The 16217-nt window shown below is 43.6% G+C and overlaps 1 pseudogene; it reads right to left on the bottom strand.

The window, feature by feature from the left end:
* Positions 1-9672: 9672 nt before the first annotated feature.
* On the bottom strand, positions 9673-14578 carry LOC129672545 (nucleoside diphosphate kinase A-like; annotated as a pseudogene).
* Positions 14579-16217: the final 1639 nt, after the last annotated feature.

Raw genomic sequence — 16217 nt, 5'->3', positions numbered from 1 at the left:
TACTGAGTTCATGTCAGAATCAACCCCTGTACCCCTTACTAGGGAATCTACTTAGAAACTGAGCAGCCAATGGGCTTCCTTTGACAGGGAGTGTAGTTCCTCTCCATGCATGGTCCTTAGTTGGAGTATTGGTCTCTGCAGGGCCCCTGGGCCCAGGTATTTTGGCTCTGTTGTTCTCCTTGTGGAGTTCCTGTCCTTGTCATGCGTTTTACAAAACTCCTCAATGCACTGTTTCTCAGAAGTTCCAGAATTAACAAACTGTTTCTTCTATCTTGTCATAACACTGTTTTTGTGACCTGATATGCTAGCATACCCCGCAAAACACACACACACTCAACATCCAGACTACCAGCTGGATGACCAAGTTCAATTCAGTTCTGACACTGTCCCCAGCTTTCCAGTCTTACAAGACTGCCTTGAGCTTCAGATGGGAACCACAGGCTATAAATTTGGGGTTCCCATGACTGCCCCTTGGATTTGCTTTATTTGCTAAAGTGGCTAACAGAACTTAGAGAAACATCACCCTTACATTCACTAGTTTATTACAGAGCAGCAGTTCTCAACTTGTGAGTCTCCATCTCTTTAGGGGCACCTAAGACCATTGGAAAACACAGAGATTTATATTCCGAGTCAAAACAGTAGCAAAATTACAGTTATGAATAATCAGTGGAAACAATTTTATGGTTGGGGGTCACCGCAACATGAAGACCTGTATTAAAGGGTCGAAGCACTAGGAAGGTTGAGGACCACTGAAACAGAGAATATTACAGAGGTTGCCCATGAAGAGGTACATGAGACAGAGATAAAGGGAATGCTGCAGAAGTTTGTGTCCTCTTCTAGTACCCCACCTCCCAGAGCATTTCTATGGGGATCAGGAACCTGTTGGGGGGGGGGAGGATGGTGACAGAGCTCATGCAGAATCTGGGGAATCAGACTCCAAAGACCAGACTCAAGGTGCAGATCTAAATTTATTGCCCAGTGTAACAGCCTTTAAATGTTTGGAAGGCCAGTCAGACCATCCCGTGCTAGCCTCAAGCACCAGTAACAATCAGGGCAACTATAAGGAAATGTGGGGGTGCAAGGTCACCTTTGGAGTCTTCCACATAGGAGTGAGAAGCAGTCACCGCCCTAGCCTCAGATCCATTTTGAGACTTCACTGGTGTGCTAGGAGTTCCTAGTAGGTTAACACGGTGTGCAGTGTGGCTCAGGATCTTTCAAGGAGCTGCAGGAGTTGCTGACACTTCACTCGCCTTTCCCCATGGGCCTCCAAAAGGTTTGCCTCAACATTCCTCGCACATTTCTCTATCTGGAAAGTCTCTGGACCCTATTGCTTATAAATTTTGTGGATGTTTCATTGCATAGGCATGACTGACTAGGTTACTAACCTTTAGGGGTCAGCTTAACTCCCAGACCCACTCCCCTACTGCAGAGATTGGGGGTAGGGCTGAAAGTCCCCACCCTCTAATCTTACCTTGATCTTTCTGATAACCAACAGCCATCCTGAATCTACCTAGCAACTGCCAACCATTAGTGAACTAGTCAGTCTTGGTTGTCAACTGACTGAATCTAGGGCCAATTAAGAGTCATCCTTCTGGGTAGGTCTGAGAGAACTAAAGAAACTGAAAAGCTACAAAACAAGTAATCCAATTAAAAAATGGAGAACAGAACTAAACAGAGAATTCTCGATAGAGGAATATCGAATGGCAGAGAAACACTTAAGGAAATGCTCAACCTCATTAGCCATCAGGGAAATGCAAATCAAAACAACCCTGAGATTTCACCTTACACCCATCAGAATGGCCAAGACCAAAAACTCAAGTGACAACACTGGAGAGGTTGTGGAGAAAGGGGAATCCTCCTCCACTGCTGGTGGGAATGTAAAATTGTACAACCACTCTGGAAATCAATCTGGCGCTTTCTCAGACGATTAGGAATAGCACTTCTTCAAGATCCAGCTATACCACTAATAGGCATATATCCAAAAGAGGCTCAAGTACACAACAAGGACGTTTGCTCAACCATGTTTGTCACAGCTTGATTTGTAATAGCCAGAAACTGGAAACAACCCAGATGCCCCTCAACTGAAGAATGGATACAGAAATTGTGGTACATCTACACAATGGAATATTACTCAGCAATGAAAAATAAGGAAATCATGAAATTTGCAGGTAAATGGTGGGAACTGGAAAGGATCATCCTGAGTGAGCTGTCCCAGAAGCAGAAAGGCATTTCCTAAAATAATTAACTAAGGTAACTAATGGTGAGTGGAAGTTTGAATAAGAATGGGTGCCCTAAGCTCATAAATTTGTTTTGTTGTTGTTTTGTTTTGTTTTTTGAGATATGGTTTCTCTGTATAACAGCCCTGGCTCTCTTGGAACTCATTTTGTAGACTAGACTGGCCTCAAACTCACAGAGATCCACTTGCCTCTGTCTCCCCAATGTTCGGATTAAAGGCTAAAGGTGTGTGCCACTAGGAAGTGGCATTAATAGAAGGTGTGGTCTCTTTGGAGTAGGTGTGGCCTTGTTTAACACACACCTCTCTTTTCCCCAGATCAACTTCTCCTCCATTTCCCTTCAGAAAAGGGTGGACTTCCCAGGGATAGCAAACAAACACAACATAACAAGTTACAATAGGACTAGGCACAAACCTTCCTATTAGGGCTGCACGAAGCAATCCAGAAGGAAGAAGAGGGTCTTAAGAGCAGCCAAAAGAGTCAGGGATACCCTCACTCCCACTTCTAGGAGTCCCACATAAACAACAAACTAAAAACTATAACATATTTGTAGAGGACCTAGAACAGACCCATGCAGGCTCTGTGATTGCTGTATCAGTCTCTGTGAGCTCCTGTGAGCCCTGCCTAGTTGATTCCCTGGGCTGTGTTTTCTGGTGTCCTCAACTCCTCTGGCTCCTGCAATCCTTCCTGCCCTTCTTCTACAGGGTTCCCTGAACTCAGAGGGAAGATGGAGATCTTCAATTTGGGCTCTCTCTGTGTCTAATGTTTGGCTGTGGGCCTCTATATCTACTCTATTCAGCTGTTGGAAGAAGCCTCTCTGATGATGATTGGACTAGACACTGAGCTATGAGTATAGAAGAATATCATTTTATAATTTTTTTAATCCTAGATCTCTGGGCCATCCAGCCTCCAGTTCCTGGTCCTCCAGGCAGTGGCTCTCTGTTGTTGTTAGACCAGTCATTGGCTGGCCATTCCCACAAGTTCTGTGCCTATTTCTTCTATCGTACTGTCAATGCTTATGATTCTTTTTCATTTTTTTGTATTCTCTTGGTGTTACTTGTGTCTGTAGTTACTGTTTACTTACCTAGATTTTTCATTTCTAGAATTCCCCCATTTGTGTTTTCTTTCTTGCTTCTATTTCCATTTTCAAGTCTTGAACTTTTTTTATCTTTAACTATTTGTTTTCTTGACTTTCTTTAAGAGATTCATTCATTTCCTCCAATTTTTGTTTCTCTTTTTCTCTATTTCTTTAAGGGATTTATTCATTTACTCTTTAAGGACCTCTAACACCTTCGTAAAGTTGGTTTTACGGTCATTTTCTTGTGTTTCAGCTGTGTTAGACTCTTCAGGATTTGCTGTAGTAGGACATCTGGGCTCTGGTGGTGCCACATGCCCTGGCTGTTGTTGATTGTGTTCTTACACTGCCATCTAGGCATCTGGATTTGGTGTGATTATAGGTCTAGGGGCTGCTTTCTGAGTTTGTTTTTGTTGAATGGATGTTTTCTTTCTCAGATTCTGTTTCCTCTCTGCTCTTCTGGCTGGTATGGCCTGTGGTTGAGCAGAGGGCCTGGACTTATGGTGGCCAGGTGACCTCTAGTTAAGCAGGGTGTCTCTGCCTGAGGTTGGGACACAGCCATAAGAAGGGGTGGGAGGCTTGGGCATAGGGTGGAGGAACTGAGAGTGTGAGGGGTGTCCCTGGGCAGGCAGCCTACCTGTGCTTCTTGCAGATGGGGTGGCCTCTGGTAGAGCAGGTTGCTTCTTGAGTAGGGGGCTGGGACAGGGTAAGGAGGAGGGGAGAAGGGATTGAGGGCAGTAGGGCGGGCTGGCACTGAGAGAGTAGGAGTGGTCTACCTGAGGGGCAGGTGGCCTACCTGGAGTGTTGCATGACTCTGAGCAAGCAGGTGGCCTCTGCTGGAGTTGGGCGCCAAGGTGTGGTGACAAGGGGAGAGGGGCGATAGGAGACAGGGTAGGGAACACTGAGAGAGTGGGGGTGGTCTGCAGTTGGGTTGCCGAGTTGGAGTTTGGAGGCTGGTGGCTGAGGCTGGTGGTCTCTGGTGCAGCGGGTGCCCTCCTTGGGGTTGCAGGCTGCCACAGACTGACAAGGACTAGTTCTGAGGATCTTTGCCCTGTGCGTCTTTCTTTTCTGTTTTTATTATTTGCAAGTTTCATACATGTACACAATGTATCTTGGTCATAACCAGTCCACACTCCTCCCCTCTAACTTCCCCCAGAACCGCCATCAGCTCCCTCCCAACTTCATGCCCTATTTTTATAATATTTACTTATTTATCTGCCTGTTTTATTTGTTTGTTTGTTTTTGACACACTGAATTTAATACATTTATTGGATGGCAGTCATCTCCTAGCTACTGGGGAACCAAGCAGTGGCCACACTCCTAGAGAAAAGTGACTCTTTTCCCCCAGCAGCCATCAAATGGTCTGGAACTTGTTAGGTATTCCAGGCTGGCCTCCAACACGTGGAAATCCACTTGCATCTTCTCCTGATGTATGGGATTAAAGGTGTGTATATCATCACACCTAGCACTGTGGTGGAATTTTTACAGGTCTTGGGTAAGTAATCTCAGCTGCAGTGACTTCATGTGTACAACAGTCTCATCATGCCCAGAGGACAGCTTTTCACAGCTCTCCTCCTCGTCCTCTGGTTTTTACATTCCTTCTGCCCCCAACCCCACCTTCCCAGAGACTCTGGGTTGGTTTGCTATAGATGTCCCATCTGTGGTCAAGCAACTACAGTAACTTCTTCTTAGTGCTTAGAACAGAAATGCATTTCTGCATTGACCACTACCCACGACAATAAGAAATGCCCCTTGTTGGGAGCAGCACAGCTCTACGGATATAAACATAAATATTTAGAAGACAGTTTGACAACGTGACTGTTTAGAAGAACAATATCAAAAGGGCCTATGGTTTCCCTAGCCACTAGTTTTTGTTTTTGTTTCTTTTTAATCAAACTGTTTGTTTGATTAAAAAACACTGTTTGTTTGTGTTTTATTTTTTAAAAGTCATACTTCAAAATATTCATGTTTATTTCTTGTGTAAAGGAAATTGTTTTTCCTACCCCTTTAAACTTTTTGCTTTTTTATTAATTTTAATTTTTATTATTTTTTCACAATTTATTCATTATATATCCCAATTGAAGCCCCTTCCCTTAACCCCCCTCCCAGTCCCACCATCCCTCCCTCTTCCCCCATCCCTTTCCCCTAGCACACTGAAAGAAGGAGTTCTCCACAATTGCCATCTGCCCACAGCTTATTAAGTCTCAGCCTGGATCCTCTTCCTCCATGGCCTGACAAGGCCACCTCACCAGGTGCGAGTGATCAGAGAGCAGTCAACTGAGTTCATGACAGAGGCAGCCCCTGCTCCCCTCACTCAGAGACCCGCATGGAGACTGAGCGGCCTCCCACTGTGTACTCATGCTCCATCAAGATTTCTACTCTAATGTGTGTACGTGAGCATTCCTGCATGTGTGTGTGCGTGCACATGTACGCGCAGACTTGCAGAAGGCATGTTGAGAAGTGAGCCCATAGATATAAAAGAATAAACAGGGAATTCTCCCTAAAAGGTGGCTAGAGGAGACAGTTTTGACTTCCTGCGCTTGCATCTTAAACCAGTTCAGGCCAGACTCTTCTTTCTATTCTTCTTACCTAGATATACTGGGAACACACTTGAATAGAATCTGTCCAGATTTGAATGTCGCCAACGGTTGGGAAACCAGAGATGAGAGCTCATGTAGTCCAGTGCACACAGGAGCTTGAGGGATTCTGGCCTTACTGAAGGCATAGTTTGGAGAGGGCTGCATGGGCATAGTAGGTACTAGTGAAGAAATGAGGCTGACAGTGCATTATTACCCAAGGTGGGTATGCGCATAACCCAAACCAAATGCACGTCCCAGAGGACTAGGCTGTCTCCCCATGCTTGCCTCGTGCTGGCATCAGGATTCATCCTGGGAATGGAAAACTCTGCTCCAGTGTTAACCTAGCCTCTAGTTTTAACCATGTTTACAGGAGCATCATGAAATCCTGCCCCTAGGAGCAAGCCGCACTGCTAGTGAGGCATGAAATCCTGCCTATAGGAGCAAGCCGCACATCCAATCAGGAGAGCCATTTGGTTGCACCAAAAACGGTGCTGTATGTCTTGCCTGGCAGATCAACATGGAAACATGCAGGGACCACTGCTGTATAGCACCTTCTGAGCTATGACGGCTAGCCAAGAGGGCATTTTCTGGTCAGTTGAGACTGAGGTTTCTGTGTCCTGAAACCACTGTGTTTATTGTCTTCAGACATTCTGTTTTATTATCTAGTCATGGTTGGTAAGGATGAACACTTGGCAAACGCCTGTATTGTCTTGTGCTTCTCTGGGGCCTCCCTGACCAATAAATCACAGGGAGGTAACCTGTGCCCATCAAGGAGTTTCATTTACTCATGTCTTCTGGGGGCAGTATTGTCCACTAATGTAGGGTACTTCTGTTCAATCTCCCCCCTCCTCTTTTTAGGTATATTTTTAATTAGCTTATAAACTAGTGGGGCTTCATAAGGCTTCTTCATACATTCTTAGTTTGGGTTGTTTCTGAAACGGGATAGTTCTCACAGTAATTGCTGCTTGCCTTCCTATCCACTCTATTAATCAACACCAAGAACAACAATGAACCTTGACAGGCACAACTAGAAAATAAATTTATTAGGAAGATACTAGATGACTAAAAAAAAATTGGCTGGAAGATTGAGAAGCAGGCTTTGAAAACATGCAGGAACCAAAAAGGCTGGCAGCTGGGGAGAGCCGCAGATGTCCCTGGCACCAATGACATCCATTACCATTGTTTGGTGGCTCCAATGGTAGTGTCATAACTCCTGCGTTGTTACAAGCAAAATATGACCGTTTCTTTCTCCTTGAATCATTCTTCCTGAGTTTTAGAAAGAATATGTGGATCGCACAGTGTGGATCACACCTGTTTTCATTTGTTTTGAGATAAGGTTTTGCCATGCTGCCCGGGATGATCTTGAATCCATAGGCTCAAGTGATCCTTCAGCCTCAGCCTTCCAGGCAGCTAGAACTACATGCACATACCACCACACTGACTTCAGTGCTCCCAGTTTCCCAGGCTGATTCTCCAAATCTTCTGCTTGCTTGAGGGGATGAATAGACCAAGGATGATTTTGGATTAAGATGTGTCTTAGTTACTTTTCAGCTTCTGTGATTAAAGTACCCCCAACAAGCCCGGCAATGGTGGTGCAACTCAGGACCAACCCAGCAACTTGGGAGGCAGAGGCAGGTGGATCTCTATGAGTTTGAGGCCAGCCTGGTTTACAGAGTGAGTGCCAGGACAGTCAGAGAAACCCTGTCTCAAAAACCAAAACCAAAACAATAACAACAACGAAAACCAACCAAAGCAATTTAAGCAATTTAAAGAAGGAAAGGTTGTGTTGGCTCACAGTCCATCGTGGCAGGAACTTGAGAAAGCAGATAGTCACCTAACATCCACAGTCAGGGAGCCGAGAACAAAGCCGAAAACTCCGCTCACTTTCTCCGTTTTAGACGGTCTGATACCCCTGCCCAGGGAAGGGCCCACCCACAGTAGACAGCTCTTCCCAATGTAACATAGCCAAGATAATCCTGCATGGGCATGACCAGAGTTTCTCCTCTCAGGCTGACCTCATCAACTTGACAACTTAGATTAACCATCATAAGGTGCAAAATCATATTTTCATGGATTCTATAGTGACTTCCATTTGGGCCCATCACAGTGTGACGATTCTCTGAGAGTCTGTATTCATGTGTGTGTGCTCGCATGAGTGCACGTGCACACGCATGCACGCACACACACACACACTTTATTTCTTTTCCATCATAACTTGCCTTACTTCCTTTATCACTTTCTTGCCATTGTTAACCTTTCACTTTGCCTGTTTTCTCTGCAACACTGTTTGAACTTGTGTTTTTATAACAAATATCTCTTTTTTATACTATACCTTTTCTCTATTTAGGGCTATTTGAATCTGGAAAAAGATCTGTGTACATGTAGCCAAAGTCACTTGTCTTCAGTGACCTCATTCTGCATTCCAAACACTGTATATACGTCTTTTTTTAAAAAGATGAATCTATCTATCTATCTATCTATCTATCTATCTATCTATCTATCTATCTATTGTTGTAGGTTGCTGTTAAAATTTACTATTAATTATCTTTTAGTAATGCTGTTGTTAATCCTAAACTGCTGTATAACCAAATCACCACACAAAGACTCAGATTTATTTAATTAATCTAGAACACAATGCTGGGCAATAATTACTACATCCTAAACTTCCAAGCCCACGTAGTTTACTAACATTTAGATTTCCCACATTATACTTGCTTTTAGTGATGTATTAGGTCCAGTTCATCTCTCCACGATGTTCCAAGATCTCGCCTCCTGCCTCTGTTCTCCCAGCTCTCTCCTGCCCTTTTTCTCCCACTCTTTCCTGTCCTCTGACTCTTCCCCTCTCTCGCCTACTCCTTCCTCTCTATTGCTCAACATTGTGGCTGGTTGTTTTATTTTGGATGTCTACACAAAGTTGAGACAGGTGATACTTAGTATAAGTATCACAATGCAATACCCAGATTGAAACTATAGAGTGGGGAAGAGAAATCAGCATTTGAATGAACAAGGATAAGGTGTATACATTTCAAAAGAACATTATACCAACTATTTATTTGTTTGTTTGTTTGTTTGTTTGTTTATTATGCTCTGCCTGCATGTGTGCTTGCACACCAGAAGAGGGCATCAGATCTCTTTACAGATGGTTGTGAACCAACGTTACTGGGAATTGAACTCAGGACCTCTGGAAAAACAGCCAGGCTCTTAACTGCTAAGCCATCTCTCCATGTCCTGTATATACTACTTAAACCATTGTGTTTGTAATTTATTCACCCAAATCTAGTATTCTTTTGTGTAAGGCAAACCTCTAATTTCCATTACATTTTAGTGTTTCCCTAAATTACCACATTTTTTTTAAATTGAAAATAAATCCAGCTAAGATTTCAGAACACTTTTTTTTGGGGGGGGGGGCGTGAAACAACATTTTAATCTACCAGTGGCATGTGCTGCTGTACATGGAGTCACAGCGCTGACCACTGCACATGGAATTACAGCACTGACCACCGCACAGGGGGTCACAGCGCTGACCACCGCACATGGAATTACAGTGCTGACCACCGCACAGGGGGTCACAGCGCTGACCACCGCACATGGAGTCACAGGCGCTGACCACCGCACAGGGGGTCACAGCGCTGACCACCGCACATGGAATCACAGGCGCTGACCACCTCACAGGGAGTCGCAGCGCTGACCATCTCACAGGGGGTTACAGCACTGACCCCCTCACAAGGAGTCACAGCACTGGCCACTTCAAAGGGAGTCACAGCTCCCAGAGGTTACTTCCAGGTCAAAGGAAGTTCCAGAAATATATAGAGTTGCGGGTCCTCTGCCTGTGAGAACAGGGGTGAGTAGGTGGGAGAGCATGTGCCCTCCTGTCACTCAGATCGTTCCGTGCACAGCTCTTGTAATCCACCAGATCTTTGGGCTGAAACTATAAGCTTGCGCTCTCCACAGAATCACTGCTGTGGATGATATTCTTGCCAACTTGGATGCAAAAGTCTCCTGGGATGGTCCCAGGCTTTGAGTCTGCAGGGTTGGTCTCTCTGAGCATTTCCCAGCCTGTCTTCAAAACATTCAACCCATCCCAGACCATAGCAACCACTTGTCCTGAGTGCGTGGAGTTCACCAGGCCAGGAAAGGAGTCTTTCAGGTCAATGTAGTTCTGCTTGAGAAGGTCCTCTGAAGCCTGCATAAAATTCAGAAAAACAAGGCAGAATCCCTTCTGTTCGAAATGCTGATGATCTCACCCACGAGCCCCCGCTGGACCCCATGGGGCTTAATGGCAATGAAGGTGAGCCCCTGTTGGCCCTGGTCCCCTTCCGAAGCCAGGTGTTTACCTCTGGCTGAGGCTGAATACCTTCTTTTTCAGTGTTTTTATGATGCTACCAACACTGACTGATTGATTGACTGATTTTTCAAGACAGGGTTTCTCTGTGTAGCCCTGGCTGTCCTGGACTCAGCCTGTAGACCAGGCTGACCTCAAACTCACAGAGACCCACGTGTCTCTGCCTCCCTGAGAGCTGGGATTACAGGCATGTGCCAGTGTGCCAGGCTCCAACCTTAGTTTTTTATGGTCTGTTGGCTTAGGTATATTTTTTAGAATTGTTTTACAATAACAAAAATGTAAATGTCCAATGATAGTAGACCATCTGAAGAAACTATGATATTTTGATATAATAGAATCCAATGCAGCTATTTAAAAGAATAAAGCAGATTCATATTGACTGCTCTGAAGTCAAATGGGAGAGGATTGGCTCAGACATGGGTGTCTGAATTCTTTTCACCCGTGAAAAAGTCCTACATGCAAACACTATCTCCAGAAAGGCACTCGAGGAGTTCATTGTGGTGTTTGCCTCTGAAGCAGTAATCTGTTGGGCTGGGAGCAGTGGTGTTGGGGGGGGGGGAGAAATTGTTTTCTCTGAAGGTTCAATATGGTACTAAAATAGGATCATTTTCCCCCTGCTAGGGGAAAATCAGAAGCATTGACAAACACTGTATTAATTTATGACTCATGTGAAAGACCTTGAAAAAGCAGTCTATTCAATTTGGTTCAGAGGTTAAATATTTTCTGATTTCTCAGTTTGCATGTCATAAGAATTTGGGGAGAGAGTAAGATCTGTGATTTCGTGTTGGCCTGTTTGCAGAAGCAGGCCTCCGCTTTTCTTTTTCTTTTCTGTGGTGCTGTGAATGGAACCTACACTGATTCATCTTGTTAGGTGAATGCTCTACTTCCGGACTATACCCAAGTTCTGATTTGCCTTTTAAAGCATTCCAGGGCACAGAGGTTGGCTATCTACCTGAATCTCCCCTTCCATGTTATTTACTTGTTCAGCAAATGCTGGTCATCTATGGGACCAGGGTCAATGCTAGGCAACATGGTGCCTTATACACCATTAGTGGGTTTCAGATTCTCCAGTGAGAAAAAAATATAAAGGAAAAAAAATGTAATAATGGTAACTTTTGGAAAAAAAATCAACATTTGTTTATATTGCTTATAGATGTTGGGGCATAACCTACATGCCAGACACACATGTGGAGGTCAGAGTGCAGAACGCTTATGGAGCTGGCTCTGTCCTTCTACCATGTGGGTCCTGGGGATGAAACTCAGGTTGTCAGTTTAGGCAGCAACCCTCTGAACCATCTCACTAGCCCACAAATAATGCTAATTCTGTGACTGAGAGCATAGTTCTGTGCTGTCTTATCCCAAGTTCTTGCTGGGGATATAGCTCGGCTGCTAGTTTAGCAGGTACAGCCCTGAATCCGACCTCCAATGTCACAGAAAATGGTGGGCCTGTAGCCTCAGCACTTGGGAGGTGCAGGGAAGATTCTCAGAAGGTCATCCTCAGTTGCATGGTGAATCTGGGCTCCATGAGCCCTGGCCTCCAATGAGCCCTGTCTCAAAACAAAACAAAACAAAAACAAAATCCATCAAATTCTCAAAATATCAGTAAAAAGAATTGAGAACTGTGTATGCTTAGGTGCCATCTATTATTTTCATTGTGCTTTCTTTTCTTGTTTCTCAGATTTTTAGAAATTGGCAAGAGGTTTTTGTTTGTTTGTTTGATTGTTTGTTGTGTTTTAAAGAAACAAACTTGCTTGTTTTGCAGTTGGAATTGAACCCGAGCCTTGTTTGTGACTAGACAAGAGCCCTAACCACTGAGCTATACCCCAGACTCCAGAGTTATTATTTTTACATATAAGCTTTTGTAGAATAAGCTGAGTAAAAGGCCACACAGATGTCATAACAATAGTTTCTGTGTGTTTTAAATAAGTACAATTTTGTTTGAATATTTTCCCCAATTTACTTGGAGTGCTAGAGACTTCAGCAAGATATTGTGGGTTATAAATAAAACAATACTTCCAGTGTCTCCTCTCCCCCTCTAACTTGGCACTCTACTGACACCTAGCAATGCTGTGAGAATCAGTCTTTAGTTCTTTTTTAAAAAGATTCATTTATGTATTATATATGTGTGTATGTGGAAATATATATAATGTGTGTGTTTGCATGCCAGAAGAGGGCCTCAAGTCCCATGATAGATGGCTGTGAGCCAAATGTGGGATCTGGGAATTGAACTCAGGACCCCTGGAAGAACATTCAGTGCTCTTATCAACTGAGCCATCCCTCCAGCCCCAGTCTTTAGTTCTTTTTCTGAAAGTTCAGACAACTATTTCCACCTTGAGCCATATGTCTCTCTAAACAAAAAAACAAAGCAAGTGTGATAGAAACATGCGGTATTCCGCTCAGCCAAGAGTTGCAGTTCTACTTTCCAGTGGGGAAGGCCATTAGAAAAATAACCAACCTGAGTCTGAAAGGAAGCTGTCAAGAGCCACCAGGAAAATCCATGTCTGTTGGAGTGTCTTCTTTTTTGCTTGCTTTCTCCGTTTCTTTTCTTTTATTCACTTACTCACTCATTCATTCATTCAACTTAGTAATCTGGACATAGACTACTACATAGACTACTGGACATAGCCAAACCGCCTGAGTTTTAAGCCTGACTTTACTACCTATTCCTACTTTGACCTTGATCAAATTACTCAAGTGCTGTGCACTCTACCTTTTTTTTTTTTTTTTTTTAATCTGTAGAATTGTAATACCTCCTAGAGTTGTTCAATATCTGTTCTCTGAAACAGTTCCAGGCACATAGTAGACAATATTAGTGGTGTTTCTTCCATCTGCCTGTTAATTGTCTTAACACATGATGGGACTACTAGGGTTCACTCACTGAGCCAGGTGATTGGGATCTGGTGGCACCATCTGCCTCCACAACTTTGAGCCTATAAAAACAGGCCATTGCAGATGTAACTACATGACTAAATAAAATATGGAGTGTTTAGATGAATGGAGAGAAATGTTATGGATTCACAGTGTGAGAGATCCTCCTAATCAAGGTCACACAGAGGTGGATCTCCTTGTTCTCAGAAGGAATTTGACAGGCACCTGAGCAGCAATGTGGTGTGGCATACACGATCCTGGGAAGCCCAGCTCTCTGCAAGAAGCCAGTTGCATCACTCACTTAACTCTTCGTTTGTTTTGTGACAGGGTCTCTGTGTAGCCCTGGCTGTCCTGGAACTCTATCTATAGACCAGGCTGGCTTCAAACTCACAGAGATCCTCCTTTCTCTGCCTCCCAAGTGCTGGGAGTCAAGGTGTGTGCTACCACTGCCAGCTTCACTTACTTAACTCCTAAGGAATGAAGATTAAATGATCTTGCATGTCTCAAACAGAACAATATGTGAATATGAGACAAAAACTCCACCTACTGGGGCTGCAGAGATGGCTCAGAGGTTCAGAGTACTAGCTGATCCTCCTAAAGGTCCTGAGTTCAATTCCCAGCAATCACATGGTAGCTCACAACCATCTATAATAAGATCTGGTGCCCTCTTCTGGCGTGCAGGCACACATACAGGTAGAACATTGTATAATAAATAAATAAATAAATACAAACATACATACATACATACATACATACATAAATACATAAATATATCTTTAAAAAAAACCTCCACTTATGTGATGTGAGTCAGATATTACTATACAAGAAAAGCATTAGTACAAGTGACAATCAGATAAATACACAGTAATGTTGATGCCATTATTATTTTTTTTTTTGTCTTTCTTTAAGTAGAAAACCTACCTCCTCTCTTACCTTCTGCGAAAGGTAAACATTTTAGAAGAATATACTTTTGGGGAGCCTTGTGAAGGGGCTTCCTGGAGACTGAATTAAGGGATTTGCGAATGCTAGGCAGCCTCTACCAGTAAGCCACACCCCTAGCAGCACTTTGAGCATGGTAATTTCCTAGCCTCTTTTGCTTAAATCAGTATTGCAACCGCTCTCTTTATCCTCTTTCAGTGCAGCCTTTAGTATAGGTTTGAAAGAGACCTCTAGAAATATGAAAGCGCAGTCTAGACTCTAGAGCTACTTATATGCACAGATGATGCCAGCATCGGTTATAAATGATTTCAGCTTTCTTTTTGTAGACCAGAGGGAACGCTGAACTTAGCCAGATCGCATAGGCTGTGTTTAGCTGTTACTTCCAGTTGACTTGTCTGACCTGCAGTTTACCCACCTGTAAAATTGTCAGTTATTGAACCTTCATGAGGAAACACGAGACAATACCTGCAGAAGGACCCTGTAAAGATCCATTCAGTTGGAAATGCAGCCTCAGACCTTCATCTGTCAGGTGGCCTGACATAGTTTTCTATGTCGCTGGCCACTTTCATGAGCTATTCGTATTACCTCACGAATTCTAAGCTACCAGTACTAAAACTTTCAGTACTTATTGCAACTCCACATCGATCTAAGAAACCTACCTAGAATTTAAATTTTTGGGAGGGGTATGTTTGTGGATTCGAGGGAAAAAGCCTGAAGGTTTTCTTCTGGGTTTTTTTTTTCCCCACCAATTGTCTTTCTTTCCTCTCTCCTTCACTTCCTGAAAACCCTTCATCTATTTATTCAATGAAAAAAAAAGAAAAGGCAAAAGGAGTTTTCGCTCTAACCACTATCTAAATGTTCATGGTACTTTATTTTATTTATTTATTCTTTTAGCTCTCTGTCTCTCTTCGTGTGTGTAAGTGTGTGTGTCTAGCTATATCTGTGTAAATGTTTATATGACTGTATGTGCATATATGTGCGCAGGTGTCCACAGAGGCCAGACGGCATGGGATCCCTTGGAACTGGAATTCCACACATTTGTGAGTGTAGGGACCCAGACTCCAGGCATCCAGTTGAACAGCATGTGCTTTAAACTGTTGAGCCTTCTCTGCAGCCCTCTATGGTGTCTTATATGCTGCCGTAAAGTCATGGGTGTGTGGTCATATGGGGATGCACCTGTACTGGACCTCTTTCTTTTTTCCATTTGCATTTCTTGGTGGAGGTCTTAATAAATGCATTGAATTTACCCGAAGAGATTATAATATAATCAAAGCTATTAAGAGCCCACAGCTCATTTCATACACTTAGATCCAGCAATTTACTCAAGGGAGTTTTCAGTGGGGTTAAAAATAGAGATCTGAATCCAGACAGTTTTTTTTATCTTCTTTTTTTTTAATTTTATTTTTTTCTTATCAGTTACATTTTATTAACTCTGTATCCCAGCCGTGTCCCGATCCCTCATTCCCTCCCAGTCCCTCCCTCCCTCATCTCCACCGTGCCCCTTGCCAAGTCCACTGATAGGGGGAACCTCCTCCCCATTCATCTGATCCTGTTTTATCAGGTATCTTCAGGACTGGCTTCGAAGCTCTCCTCTGTGGCCTAACAGGACTGCTCCTCCCTTGGGGGGTGGGGAGGCCAAAGAGCCAGTCATTGAGTTCCTGTTAGAAATAGTCCTTGTTCCCCTCACTATGGGAAACCAATTGGTTACTGAGCTACCACAGGCTACATCTGAGCAGAGGTTCTTGGTTACATTCATACATGGTCCTTGGTTGCATGTCAGTCTCAGAAAAGACCCTGTGCCCAGATATGTTTGGTCCTTGTGGAGCTCCTATCCTTTCCTCATCAGACTAACTCCCCTTCTTTCTTATGATTCCCTGTACTCTGCCAAAGGTTTGGTCATGAGTCTTTGCTTTGAAAACACTGCTAGTTAGAGTTTTTCAAATGCGCTCAGTAGACTCCTGTCAATGTTTAATGTGCATCCCATCTGTCTTTCAAAACGAGGATTGATAATCTTACCCCATGTCCGCTCTCTTGATTATCTTTTTTAGGTGTATAGATTTCATTATGTTTATCATATCTTATAGGTCTATATAAGTGAGTATATACCGTGTTTGTCTTTCTCCTTCTGGGATATTTCACTCAGGATGATCTTTTCTAGGTCCCACCATTTGCCTGCAAAT

Source organism: Psammomys obesus, unplaced genomic scaffold (assembly GCF_907164565.1).
Source record: "Psammomys obesus unplaced genomic scaffold, mPsaObe1.curated_primary_1811, whole genome shotgun sequence".
Lineage (NCBI taxonomy): Eukaryota > Metazoa > Chordata > Mammalia > Rodentia > Muridae > Psammomys > Psammomys obesus.
Note: the sequence above shows the minus strand (reverse complement) of the source record. Positions and strands in the feature narration are given on the sequence as shown.